Consider the following 15760-nt stretch of genomic DNA (forward strand, 5'->3'; position numbering starts at 1 on the left):
ACTGCCCTATTACTAAAGAATACAAATCTCTTGGGGGACACCTGGATGGCTCAGTAAGTTAAGCATCTGCCTTCAGCCAGGTCATGATCCCGGGGTTCTGGGATCGGGGTCCTGGGATCGGGGTCCTGGGTTTGAGCCCTGTGTGGAGCTCCCTGCTCAATGGGAAGTCTGCTTGTCCCTCTCCCTCTGCCTGCTCATGCTCTCTCTCTTGCTCTCACTCCCACAGTCTCTAATACATAAATGCAATCTTTAAAAAAAAAAGAAAAAAAAAAGAATACAGATCTCTGGAGAAAGATCCAGAAGTACACATTTTCACAGGCACACTTAGATAATTCTGATGTCACCCACCAGATAATTTGTTTTTAAATTTATCTTTGCCACATCATCACCTTGGATCTTTTAAAAAATGCAGATGCTTACTACACCCTCTATCCCCCCAAACTCGTCAACCAAAGATTCCATTTTGGTAATAGGATTCAGGTAACAGTTTAGAACCCTAAAAGCACATTCACGTGCAACCATGGCAGAGCACCATTGCTCCAAGGCAGGGCTTCTCAAACTTGAATGTGCAGACAAGTCATCCAGACACCCTGAGAAACTACAGATTCTAATTCAGTAAGTCTGAGGTAGGACCTGAGAGGCTGCATTCTGAGCAGACTTCCAGGTCAGGTCCAGGCTCCTGCTTCACACACTACACAATGAGTAGCGACGAACTGTAGATTTTTAATGGTCAGTCAGGCTTGACAAGGCCGATATGTCACAAAAGAAGTAGATAAGAAACTGACAGTAGGAACTATCCATTGTATTAGCGTAGGCATTAAGAGCACAGATCCTGTTACACATTCTAGGAAAAGTCCAGTCTACCAGCCAAAGAGGAAATTGAAGTTTATGACCTACGTATGATTTATGATGTAGTAATATACTCATCACTAGGGGTCAAGAAAAAAAGCAAAAGCTCTGTAGTGAAAGGGAATAACATTACTCTTATTAAGTTTGCAGTAGTAGGAAATGTATAATATTTGAATTTATTTTATAAGGCATATATACAATGTAACTTCAACAGTTTAATAGTTTTTTTTGTATCACTAATTTTTTAAAGAATAGGAAAGTCCATTTTAATGTTATGCATTTAAAAGACAAGCTAGGTATTAGAGAAATTAACATTTAGCTTTTGGAAAACACTGACTTGGTAGCAGGGAGTCTGTTATCCTTGCTGTTACTCTGAACATTTCAATTTCAGAAAGTTGCATGACTTTCCAATCTCCTCCATGTAAGACATTCTACTTGACATAAGGATTTATTTCTGGCTTTCCATCAGTTTCTAATTAATAGCACCACTGTGTGTTACATGATGTGAGAATTGAAAATCTCTAAACAGTACCACAGGAACACCACATTGCACTTCTACATGAAAAAACACCTGATCAGTTACCCAGCTGTTTCCTCCAGATGTTGTCTGTAAACTCAAAGGTCATTGTTTCACTAAAACTAAGATTAATTTGACTTTATCTTACTATTAAAAAAAAAAAAACCACAACTATTAAATCAAGTTCTTAAATAGCCACAAGTATAGACAATCAAAACATGTAGAACTTACAAAATATATATTTTTTAAAGCATTTTCTGTCTACTTTACAAATCTAAATACAAAAAATATATAGTTTGTATGATTTATAAATAAAGTGTGGAGTGATATTTTTTTCTGTTTTTAAGAAAAAGCATTATCTTCCCTCTGAATGAACTCCCATGAAGTAAATATATATATATATATATATATATATATATATATCACTATTTGTGCAGATAAATGACAATTCAGTGTAAGATGAAAACCTCAGCAAATGGTGAATGTTTTTGAAATGGAAATAAAATATAATATCAGTAGACTCTCTTTCTAATGTTTATCTGGAAAACACAATAATAAGGCTCAACCTAAAGGACAGAGAGTGTATTTATATGTGTGTGTGTGTGTGTTTTATTTTATTGACTTTTTGTTTGACAACATGACTTTACTACATTGCATAAGATCCTGTAGTAACAGGATACTATCAGAGTCTTAAGCATTAAAACTTGTCCTTCATAAAGGGTGTTGCAGCGTTTAATTATATGTATACTATCTTATAATAAAATCAAAACGCAGGGGCGCCTGGGTGGCACGGCGGTTAAGCGTCTGCCTTCGGCTCAGGGCGTGATCCCAGAGTTATGGGATCGAGCCCCGCATCAGGCTCCTCCGCTATGAGCCTGCTTCTTCCTCTCCCACTCCTCCTGCTTGTGTTCCCTCTCTCGCTGGCTGTCTCTATCTGTGTTAAATAAATAAATAAAACCTTTAAAAAATAAATAAATAAATAAATAAATAAATAAAATAAGATCAAAATGCAAACATCAATACTGCACTAACTCTGCATTTGATTAGCTAAAAGGAAACCAAAGATCCCTGTAATGTTATTATTTTTGTGTTTTTTATAGATTCAAGATTGAAAAATGAAATTTAAACTTGGATTATTCTGTCACTGGGAATATAATTTCTTTTCATTAATTGCTCACCAAAATAATTTATTGCTCACCAAAATAAAATAAAATAAATTAAATTAAATAAAAATCCCATGGAAAACTATAGCACAGTGATATTTGTTAAGTGAGTATTTATCAGGGTGCTTGGGTGGTGCAGTCCACTGAACATCTGACTCTTGGTTTTGGCTCACTTTGTGATCTCAGGGTCCTGAGTTTGAGCCTATCAGGCTCCATGCTCAGTGTGCAGAGTCTGTTTGAGACTCTCTCTCTCTCTCCCTTTGCCACTCCCCACATGCACTCTCCCTCTCTCAAATAAATAAATCATTTTTAAAAAATGAATATTTATCAAGTCCCATTGTGAATATGGTCTTGGGTGCGTACTATTCTCTAAACTTTGGCCCTCTATGTAATATTAATGGTATAACATGTATGCATCAATATTTATTTTTCTATTTATTTGCATGTCCCGCATGACCAAACCATAATTTGGTTTATAAATAAATATTCTTCTCTTGTTTTCAAAAATTATTGTGCATTAAATTAGCAGTCCTTCCTTTAAAAGGAAAAGAAAAAACTTGGAACTATAAAGTTTTGAATATACCAATTTCATAACCAGATTAAAATGACCACATCAATAATCAAAACACACAAAACAGTGGATAGAAAATTGAAAAATACAATTGTTAGTATAGATAGATAGATAGATAGATAGATAGATAGATAGATAGATATAGACAGATAATAAATGAAGAAGAAATGAAGGCATTTTGGTCTCAGCTTGAGAATAACAATTATAGCAATCGTAGTATCTAGTGTTTGCTATGTACCAGGCACAATGGGAAGTGCTAAATATTTGTTATTTAACTCTGTGAATCCTACGAGATGGATAATTTTGTTACTCTCACTTTACATATAAAGGAACTGAGGGTTGAAAAGGTCTAATAACTTGTCAAATGTCAGATCACTAATAAGTGGTACTAGCAGGACTCAGACTTAGATCAGACTTCAAAGCCTATCATCTTAACCAAGCTACACTTGGCAGCCAGAAAGCAGTACACCTAAAGACAGAAAGTAGATACACTTAAATGCATACAATTATTCTGAGATAATTCCCCAGTCAAAAGACATCTTTAGGATATACAACTGTTATTTGTCAAAAACAGCTCGATAAAACTGAAGGAAAAAACAGCTGACTTGATACAGGCAATAAAACAGCTGGTGAATTGTTTATCAATACAGCATGCAGTTTAAAACCACTTTTATCTGGTCCAAATGAAAATAAATTATAAATCTAATAATTAAGATGCTCAACATCACCAATCATCAGGGACATGCACATCAAAACCACAGTGAGAGATCACCTCGCCCCAGTCAGAATGGCTAGTATCAAAAAGACAAGGAATAACAAGTGTTGGCAAGGATGTGGAGAAAAGAAAGTCTTTGTGTACAGTTGGTGGGAATGTAAATTGATGCTACTACTGTGGAAAAAGTATGGGGTTTCCTCAAAAAATTAGAAATAGAATAACCATATGATCTAGTAATTCCATTCCTGGATATTTACCCCCCAAAAAATGAAAACAGTAATTAGAAAAGGTTATCCGTACCCCTATATTCCCTGAAGCATTATTTACAATAGCCAAGATCTGAAAGTAACCTAAGTGTCCATCAACAGATGAATGAATACAGAAGATGTGTGTGTGTGTGTGTGTGTGTGTGTGTATAACTCAGCCATAAAAAATGAGATCTTGCTCTTTGCACTGTGTGTGTGTGTGTGTGTGTGTATATATATATATATACATATGAAATAAATATGTATATATATACATATATATGTATATATATGTATATATATATGTATATATATACATATATACATATATATGTATATATATACATATATATATACATATATATATGTATATATATGTATATATATACATATATATATATATGTATATATATACATATGAAATACATGTGAAATAAAGACCTAGAACCAACTTTTCTATGAGAAGCCAGTGATATATATATATCTCAGCCATAAAAAAATGAGATCTTGCTCTTTGCACCAACACAGATGCAACATTGATGGGCCTAGAAAGTATTATGCTAAATGAAATAGTCAGAGAGAGACAAATACCATATGATTTCATTTATATGTAGAATCTAAAAACAAAACAAATGAGCAAACAGAACATAAATAAACTCATAAATACAGAGAACAGACTGGTGCTTGCCAGAGGAAAGGGGGATTGGAGGATGGGCAAAATAGGTAAAAGAGATTAAAAGGTACAAACTTCTTATTATAAAATAAGTCACAGAGATGGAAAGTACAGGATAAGGAATATAGGTAATCATGTAATAGTATTCTCCGGTGACAGATGGTAACTATACTTATTGTGGTGAGCACTGGCCAATGCAGAGAATTGTTGAATCACCGTGTCATGAGCCTAAAACATATTAATGTACATAACTATATCCAAATAATAAAACTTTTAAAAATAAATAATACATAGCCACCTTTTAACACAAAGAAAAACATCTCAAACAGAAATAGAATAAGAAACTCACAGAGTGAAGCCATGACTTTGGTAGTAAGGCTGTGACAGAAGGATTCAGAGCCCAAAAGCAAGCAGTGGAGACAGAGAGTTTACTCTTGTGTAAAAATGCAACTGATTACACCTCATGTGAAATAAAGACCTAGAACCAACTTTTCTATGAGAAGCCAGTAATTAGAATCCTGCTCACCCTCTCATCAATGCACACAGAAAAACTAGCAACTACTGACAGGGTTTTCATGATGTGGGACATTAACTGGGAACTAGAAAGTGGATCGTTGCCAATGTGGGGTTGATGGGATGCATCATGGAGTGAAAGTCTGAGCTAACATAATACTGTGTCTGAAATCTGGCTGTCTTTGTATGAGACAATCATGGAATCACAAAACAGAAAAGGGAGAAAGAGGATGAGAGAAAATAAAAGCTCCCTCAAGAGACAATAAGCTCTCAAAACCCAATCACACACATATAAAGAAACAGATACTAATAAAGTTATTCAATAAACCTGAAAGATGGAAGATTTTATGCTGACAGAAATAGAAATAAAAGGGCAATGTGTAAGTGCTTTAAAATTATAATTTTAAATTCTCAAATATGTAGTGTAGATAAGTGCATGTATAAAATAAAATCCCAAATCTATAAAGCAGATAAGGGATCTTGGCACATGAGATCAAGTACAGGTAAGTACGACAAGGAACCAATTGAACATCCAAAAAATGAAAAATGCAATCATTGAAATAAGCATCTGAAACACTAAATCAATGGAGATAAACAGTAGATTGTATGAACACAAAGGATGAAGATTTAGATATTAGAGCATGCCTACAGTTTTGATGTGAAATAAAAGGTTTATCAATGGAGCTTTAGAATATAGCATGTTCCTTGATATTGAATTCAAGAGCAAGTCCCTCAAATTGAAGAAGTAAAGAGAGAATGCAAAATCCTCATCATATTTTAAAAAATTTTTAAGTTCACTTTGTAAAACTGCAATTACCGGGTCTGAGATACACACCAGTGTGGAAATAAATGAAGAGCAACCAAATAAGAACAAGCAAAGGATATTTATGAAGACCTTGCTACAGATGTCAGCCACTACCATCTGCATTTGAGCAGAGCCTCAAGGGAGGCAGAAAGGTGGGAAAGCTAAAGTGGGGAAAAAAGAAGCCTTCAGGCCTGCCCTCTTTGAAGGCTATTGGTACAGGCTGTCGGTACAAACTGTAGGTGCTCTTTCTAGAAGTGGGACATTTTATGTGATTGGTTAAGGGTATGTCTTTGGCTCATTCTAGTTGGTCTTAAGTTAGAAGCAGGTACAAAAATTAAGGAAGCTGCCAGTCAGTTATTAATTAAGTTCTGGCTATTTGGGGCCCATTGTTGCAGGGGCCATTGTTCGGATAGATTGCTGGTAGAGATAGCAGCATGACCTTCTCCAAGTCTGACTTTATAGCAGGCTGGCTTCCTGGGTTGGTTACTATAGAAAACAGGTTGGTTTCCTGGACTGGTCGTGGCTCAGAGTTATATTTCGATAGATGGTCTAATCATCGTCCCACTTCGCACTAGATGATCTACTCTATTGGCCTATTCAGTCTCTCGCTAGATTAGTTTTGCAGCAGAATTTGCAAAAGGCTTCTTTTTATTTTAACAAGATACTAACACTGAGGTCTTAAGAAACTTAAATATGTAAGCTGCCAATTATGAATGCCTGCACTATGTATCGTTAACATCTTCGAGGAAAAACGTATAGTTTAAAATTTTTAAACTTTTTTTTGCAAAAGATCTCTGATGAATAGCACTCATCTCTTTTTTCATACTTTCTCCTATGCAGAATCAACCACAAGCTATCAGTTCCCGTGCAGGCATCAGTTCAGTGATGGGATAATTAGTGAGAACCATTTCTTACACAAGAAAATGTTTGTAAACTAGCACTTCATAAAGTAGTTACTTAAAAAGTCATAATATATGTCGCTCAGGTGCAGCCAAGCCTAAGAGAGTCCTGTTTGCTCTCTGGTGGTTATGATAATCTTTCTGGCATGAAAATCCACCTGGAATATCTGTGAAAAATGTCCTACAAGGGAAAACACCCTCTCTTTCAAGGCCTCCGAACAGCATTGCATATGAAGGTGAGTAGCCCCATGAACTTCCTGTCTCAGTCAAAATGAAAGACTATTTCCCCATTTCTTTCACAGCGAGTGGAAGATATGAAACAGAAATTCATCTACTCCTCTGGATCAGAAGCTCCTAATTCTATCCCTTATTTTCTACAGCCTTTATCCTAGGATTCCAGCTTCTAGCTGCTTGACAAAATACAGCTGCCAACTCACTCAGTAAGTGCTTTTATGAACACATTTGGCTGCTTGTCTTTAAAACATCCATAATTCCAGCAGGAACACTTTTAAATTTATTCCCAGAGCAGTTGCCCTCTATTTCTCTCCTCTTGACTACTTTCATGTCCTCAGCTCATCGCAGACATGGAGGGCACTAGCAGAATGCTCTGGGCTACAAATGGTAGCTGGGGTTCTCTCCACAGTGAGAAAACCAATATCCACCAGATAACGAGAGTGGCACTCAAACTGTGGAGGTGACTGTGATTATTTCAATGAAGATTTAGTTAGCATATAGAACCAAATGTAAAAGTAACTCAAATGGTAGTTATCTGGTGAAAGAACTAGAGAGTCATGCAAACAGTGCAAAAGTCTAGAAAAATGCTATTAACCAGTGGTTTAAGGAGATAGGAAGAGAAAGTTTCTTTAATATTCAAGTCTGAATTCAGACTCACAACCCAACTTTATTTCAAAAAAAAAATTATATTCCTAGGATGAAATAAACAGCAAACCAACTAAGGTTTAAAAATATTTTAATTCTTTTATTGGTTTTCTTTTCTTTTCTTTTCTTTTTTCTTTTCTTTTCTTTTCTTTTCTTTTCTTTTCTTTTCTTTTCTTTTCTTTTCTTTTCTTTTCTTTTCTTTTCTTTTCTTTTTTCCAGATAAATCTGGACTCTAACAGGAACCTGTCATAGGTCAATCTCTAAGTCAATTTCAAGATTCCCATAATCACACACCAACAGATACTGGATGGCTGAAGTAGTTCAGCTCCTAACAGGAGATTTGTCACCTCATTCAACTCTGGACTTGGAAGAAAGCAAGCAATGGAAACAACCAATACACAGAGTGTAAGAATGTGATTCGGTTACATTAGTAAATCAGGAAATATACTCCAGCTCTAGAGAGATGAATCCTTAATAACACTGTCCAGGAAATACAGTATGTGGATTGGAGATCACAGTATGTTCTGTTCCCTTTTCTTATTTTCTCAGTGGGAGTTTTCATAATGGTTATCCTGTTTGCCTTTTAACATTAAAATTAGGGTACACTGAGGCATGAATATTTAGGCCATATACAAGATTAAGGAGAGCCACACCTAAAAATAATTATGAAATCTATGAGAAACCCTAGACTTGGAACTGAATGTAATATATGAATATGACATTAGGTTTGCTTGTTTGTTCTGTCCTTTGCACGGACTTAAGTTTATAGGAGATATCACTGCATTATGTTTTGTCAGAGCATTTTTGCCATTTTGTCATTGCCATTACCTCAGAAAAATAGGTAAATATGATGTAAACAATAAAAAGACATGATTCTGTAGGAATAAGGAGCCATATTATCCTTGCTGCTGTTTGCATAAACTACCAAACCCACTTTTTGCTTTATGTTAATTTGTGTCATTTACAATTGAAAAAGCAATAAATAATGGGGGGGAGTACAAGAAATGGGCTTCGTGGCAATAAAATTTCATATGTGACTCCTAGTGGCCTTTACCTCCTTGTTCCTCCTGATTAATATCCAGTCTTTCCTGCAACTTTTCTTCTTTTTATAGTTTCCCCTCCTAGATTTTTCCTGCATGATCAATCTCACAAGGCAGTTGTGCAAAGGAAGGTTTATTCAAAGTTTTGTGGTATAGTGATAAGCATATAAAGCTATAATTTTCCGCTAAGCACTACTTAGGTGCAATCTACAAGTCTGGATATGTTGTAGTGTTGGTTTTATTCACTTTGTACTTTCTAATTTCCTTGCTTTTACTTGTGGGTTATTTAGAAGAAAGTTGTTTAATTTCCAAATGCTTGAATATTTTTCATGACCACTCAACTATTGTTTTTTTTATTATGTTCCTTCTATTATGGTAAGCTAATATACCCTATATAATTTTAATTATTTTCAATTTGTTAAAAATAATTGCTTTATGACTCAGAATATAGTTTTAATTTGTGAATATCCCATATGAACTTTAAAAGAATGTGTATTCCACAGTTATTGGCTAAAAGTATTTTGTTGGTTGTTTATTTAACCAAAATAATTTTGAAGAAGTAAAAGAAAATTAGAATACTTAATACTACTTGATTTCAAGACTTATTATAAAGCTACAGTACTTAGAACACCCCCTCACACAAGCGAAATTTGTGACAAAGGTCTCTCCAGACATTACCAATTCTCTCAAGGGGCGCAAAATTGACCCTGATTTAGAACCACTAATCCAGGTATGCCAGCTTTTTTTTTTCTTTTCTAGAGCCTATTTGTTGTATCCTTTACCATAATTTTATTTTTAAACCTTCAATACCCTTGTGCTTTAGATATATACCATTTTATTTTAAATTTTATCTGAATATACCTGTCCAAACACTGGTGATTTTGTCCTTTTACATTTTAATTCAAGCTCATCATGTTTTTCTATATTTATTTTCTTATATATTGGATAACTCAATTCTTTGAAAGAAAAAAAAAAAACCTTATTCCTTCCACTGGTTTTCATAGCATACACTGCATTTTAACATGTATACGTCTCAAGAAAATTGATTCACCAATGATTGAAATTAACTAATATTCTCTTTTCAAGGAATATAAGCAAGGACTTCAGAAAAATTTGAGCTCCTATCCTCCCCTTCCCCATCTTACTTGTGTGGTTTTGGTTTTTAATACCTCCTGCAGTAAACAGAGTAATGCTCTCCCCATACACAAAGATGGTCACATCCTAAACCTAGGACCTGTGAATATGTTACCTTACATGGCAAAAGGGATTTTGCAGATGTGATTAAAAATCTTGAGATGGGGAGATTATCCTGGATTTTCTGGGTAAGCCCAAGGTATCACAGGAGTTCTTATGTGCAAAAGAGGGAGGGAGGGGAGTGAGAGAAGGAAATGTCCACTGAAGAATAGTTCAAAATCGTAAGACTGCTGGAAGGAGGGCAGGAACCAAAAAAAATGCAGGCAGCCTCTAGAAAAAGGAAATGGAAAGGAAATAGATTCTCATCTGGAAGCTCTAGAAGGAATACAGCCCTACTGACACCTGGATTTTAGCCCAGTGATGTCCATTTTGGATTTCTGAACTTCAGAACTTTAAGATAGTCTTGTTTTAAGCCGCTAAATTTGTAGTAATATGCTACAGCAGCAGTCATAAACTAACAAACCACATTTAGTCTATACCAATTCCCATTCCTATCCTGGCACTCACTAGTTTTCCCTTGCTCAGTTTAAATGTAGTGTTCATGCTCACTGACCGATTCTTCACCACCCTCTTCTTGCACCACATTATAGCCTGTAGGGTTAAATTTTATTTGTCATAAAGAATATCTTCACGTAGTTCTTCAGGTGAAAGTCTTTGTGTGGTATGTTCCATATAGCCTTTCTTTGGGGGAGACAATTAGTTGTGTAGCTTGTACTTTGTTCTCCTATAAAATGCTTCCTTCTCTCTTTTTAATTAATTAGCTAATTCAACTATTTCCTTTTATAGTTAATCAGCTACTAGGAAAACTATGAGTCATTCCCTAACATAAAACAAACAATCAACAGGTTACTCTTAGGGTAGAATCCCTTATACTTATTTTTTTTTTTTTAATTGTACTGACAGCCAGTTTCTCAGATGCAGGGTTTTTTCATCTTTCTCTAATTCTTTATTTTTAGCCATAGCATATATTTCTATATCATTGTTTATTTCCAGTGCCCGACTAACCTTACTTATTGTAGTTCCTCTAGTGTAGTAAAATTTATTTTATTTTCTATTTGCTTCTATAAGTAAATTTTAAGAGTTAAAATACATAATGTATTTTGTTTATAATATTAATTTGAATCTTCTAGGATTTTTTCCTGATCATTCTGGCTAATGGTTAAATTCTTTAATCTTCTTCAAAAAATACCTTTTGTTTTCATTGATTTTCTCTATTGTTTTTCACTCTATTCTATTTCACTTATTTTCACATTGATCATTATTATTTCTTCATCTATTTGCTCTGGGTTTAATTTGCTCTTCTTCTTTTCTCAAGGTGGATGCTGAAAGCACCGATTTGAGACTTTCCATCTTTTTTACTACAGGTGTTTAGTGCTATAAATTCCCCACTAATTACTGCTTAGGGGATATATATATATATATTTTTTTTTTTCTTTATCTAACCTGTCTTTATCTAACTTTGTGAACATATGGAATATGGTTAATATGGTTTAAGACGACCTTGGCTACTAAGTCTAATACCTGAGTCAGTTTCAGTTGACTAATTTTTCTTCTCATTGTGGGTTGTATTTTCTTGCTTCTTTGTATGACTGCCAATTTTTTACTGAATCTCAGACATTTTGAATTTTACCTGTTTGGGTGCAGAATATTTGTTTCCTTGTAAACTTGAGATTTCTTCTGGGATGCAGCTGGAAACGATTTGAATGGGGGGGGGTCTTGTTTTTAAAATTAGTTAGATAAAACTGGAACATACTCAGTCTAAAGCTCATTTTTCTCCAAGACTTAGACAAAACACTTCTGTATACTCTATACAATGTCCTGTTTCCAGTCTGTCTATGGAAACCAACTCTTTTCACCCTTGTTGGGCATCAAGCATGTTACCTCTAAACTTGTTGGGTTGATCTTTCCCCATCCTTGAGTAGTTTCCCCATGTGCATATGCCATTCAGTACTCAAACGAGTTCTCCCAGAGGACCTTTTGCCCATCTCCAGAATTACAGCCTTATGCACCACTCTCTTTTCCAGTACTCTGTGCTGTAAATGTTCCTTTAGTTTCCCTAGACTCCCAATTCTGTCTCCCCAATTCAGGGAGTCCACCAGTTTCCATCTGGGTTCTCCCTTCTTGTGCCACTGACTCAAGATTCTCTCAAGGCCATAAGTTGTGGTATCATAGGAATCATATCACTGGTTTTCCTATTGTTACTGCTGCTCATTTGTTGTAAGTAGGAGGTTAAATTCAGTCCCTATTATTTCACCTTAGCTGAAAGGAGAAGGTCCACTTTTAATAAATCTTAAAATACTTTACTTTAATCCAAACTTTTATTGAGTTTTCAGTTCAAATGTAAAATATTCTTTGCCCTTTAATCTATAATGCATAAATCTAGTTATATATGTGTGTGTGTGTGTGTGTGTGTGTGTGTGTATAACTTTATTCCTTTCTTGCATTTTAAATATGTCCTTGGTATTGCAAAGTTCTGAACAAATCTTCTGCCTTTCTAAATGACTGAGAAAAGTATACAAGGGAAATCTATTATTTAATAACTGCAATTATACTTTATCCCCTGTACAAATAATCCCCCACTATAAGTTACTGACAAAAGTACAGAGCTAATAGCAGGAGAAAAACAGAAAAAAAAAATGCAACAGAAATTTATTCATAACACAATGACATTAATTCACAAGACTTTATTAACCTGGCACTCTGATGGTTAAATAAAGTTGTCGGCATAAATAAAAATTATCTTTCCTTAATTTAATTTAATACACAATGCAGGGTCAGAGGCCCCTATCTCCTCCTGCTCTCATAGAATTCAAATTGCAGCATGATTGATTCTTTGGACCATGAGTTCGGTTTTCAAAAATGACTGTAAGGCATGTAAACTCCAATGGAAAGATTAAATTTTAAGTCTTTGTCAGTTAACATTTAACAGTGATATAAGGCCTTACAGCAATGAGACACCAGTTACCAAAGGGTCAAGGAGTTAGTTGTAAGTAAATCAAAAGCACTAGAGGGTGCACAACAGTGGTGAATTGCATTCCTTTCATAGTAACATCAAATCAGCCTAGTTGCTCTCTTAATTAACTGCTGTACTATAGAACTACTTTAGCTTTTGTCACACAAGCATTATTCACCTCGATGCTTTAAGGCTCAAGGCTATTTTATCCTCCATACCTCTGTCCAAAGGACATTTATCATCAAATTTTACTAGAAGAAGAAAATGATCTGCTAATTTTCTGCCACCTGCCTTTAAAAGGGTTCAGCTACCATTGAGATCATTTGCTTTAGATAGGTTTTGTCTAACGTGTAGTATCTCACCACCTGCGATGCATTTGGTGCTCCTACCCAAATATCTCTTCTGTGGATAATAACACTGAAAGTCCTTATCTAACTCAACATCGCCAGAAATTAAAGTCAACTTCAATTAAATGAGAAAAAAAATGTTTTGTAATTACAAACACAATGTAATTTGAAGCATAAATTTAGAGCAGAAAGTACTGCTTAGGTTAGCTTTCCAATTCCAAGAGAGCATACAATTTCTGGACACATTTTCTCAGATAATAAAAATGAGAATTCTATTCTTTCTTGCAGCATATAATCAAGTAAGATCTCCACTAAACATATTTCCATAACATTAAGTCAGAACAAAATTTCCTTTTTTTGGGATCCAGGTATTATTTATTTCCTCTACTTTAACAGTATTCTTATGTTCGTACTGCTAAAATATAATGTATTTTATCAATAAAGAAATATTGTGAGGTGCCTTGAAATGTGCTTTTTTTTTTTAAGTTAGAATGTCCCATTTTATCTTCTGTATGACATATTCTCCCTACCCAGAATTTCTCAAGAATTACCTTAATATGATAGGTGAAATGGAGAAACCATCAGTGCATACAAAATATTACAGTTATCATTTAAAAATTCGAAAGAACCTCAATCTTTCCTTTAATTTAAGGAGCAAGTGAATTGATATCTTAATACTTTAAAGTTGAACTCTAATTAATATTAATTGAAATAAAAGAGTGTTGGAGAGTGGATGAAAAAGTGGGGCGTGTTATAAAGGAAGGAAAAGCAAAGCTGTGATAAGCTGCTTCCTTTCCCTGTTCTCCCACCCCAGGCAGCTCTACCACTACAGTCAAAACTTCCCAGACATGCATCTCAAAATGCAGCCAGTAACCAAAATCTAGCGCCACATTTCTGCTCCTTTTTTAGTCACCTTCACTTCACTCCATGTTCACCAAGAGTGCAAACATGTAGCAAGTGTCTTTTCATGAATATTAATATAAAAATGCATTTAATGAGTGTGATTTTCTAAATTATCAATTATAAGCAATAATGAAAGCCTGTGAGATAGATACATAGATATACATATTATATAGTCAAGTTGGCATTCTTATGTAGCAAAAAAGTTATTCTGTATAAACTATTATGACACATAACTCCTATTTGCAGTTAACAGAAAGACCAGTAGGATATTGCTTATAAAGTATAAATTTGTTCTTCACAACACTGAAGAAATACTCAATAGTAAGATGCTAGCTTACTCATTTTATAAGAAAAGTTTCCTGTAAACAGCTATTTATTACCTACTTTTTTCTAAAAATAAAAATTTTACAAAGTTGGAAAATTCAAACAGCAATCTAAAAATACCATTCTTGCTTTAAGGTGCGCTGGAAATTAACTGGAGATTTGCATAATTTCTATCCTATATCTACTCTCTGCCTAAAAAAAAAAATAAAGTTGTCTGCTGGATAGCATTAGCTATTTACATAATTTCAAATATCATGTGTATACTAATTTCATCCATATCACACCATGAGCTCTGAGATCAAGAGTCCTGATGCACACCTGATTCACAGATTCCTCTGGTTATTACTTTGATCTGAAATTAGCTTGGCCATTTAAAATTCTTTCAAATTATAGTTTGTTGACTGAAAGTGGTAACAAATACAGGCTCTGGAATTAGACTGTCTAGGTTCAAAGATTGGATCTATTGCCTCTGTGTGACCTTGGCCGAGCTGCTTCACCTGACTCAATTTCCTCATCTGTAAAATAGTTCTAATAATAATAATAATAATAATAATAATAATAATAATAATACCTTTATCATTAATTCCTGTGTGATTAACTGCAATATTCATAAAGTTCTTAGAGCTGGGACTGCTTGTTAGCTATGTATCTTACTTATTGATAGCATGTTCCCAATATAAATATCATAGTCATCCATCTCCTGCTTCTCTACAACCAATCACCAAGCCTTGTCAATTCTGCCTCTATCATCTTTCTCCAGTATCGTCTGGGTTTTTTTTTTTTTTAAGTTTTTAAATGATTGTATTTATTTATTTGACAGAGAGAGAGAGAGAGATATCGTGAGAGAGAGAGAGAGCACAATCAGGGGAAGAGGGAGAAGCAAATTCTCTGCTGAGAAAGGAGCCCGACATGGGGCTTAATCCCGGAATCCTGGGATTATCACCTGAGCCAAAGGCAGATGCTTAACTGACTGAGCCACCCTGGTGCCCCTATATTCTATTTTTTAAAAAAATTTTCATTGGGAATGACTGAGTTCAGTTCCTTATGATCTCTTCTTTCAAATCTATAATAACTCCTTTACAGAGCTCCCAGTTCTCTAACAGCTATATCATTAATACTTTCAACAGATTTATCTGAATAATAGTCATAATAATTTATCTGAATAATAGT

The sequence above is a fragment of the Ursus americanus genome, chromosome 1 (assembly GCF_024610735.1).
Source record: "Ursus americanus isolate L20-20 chromosome 1, mUrsAme1.1.p, whole genome shotgun sequence".
NCBI lineage: Eukaryota > Metazoa > Chordata > Mammalia > Carnivora > Ursidae > Ursus > Ursus americanus.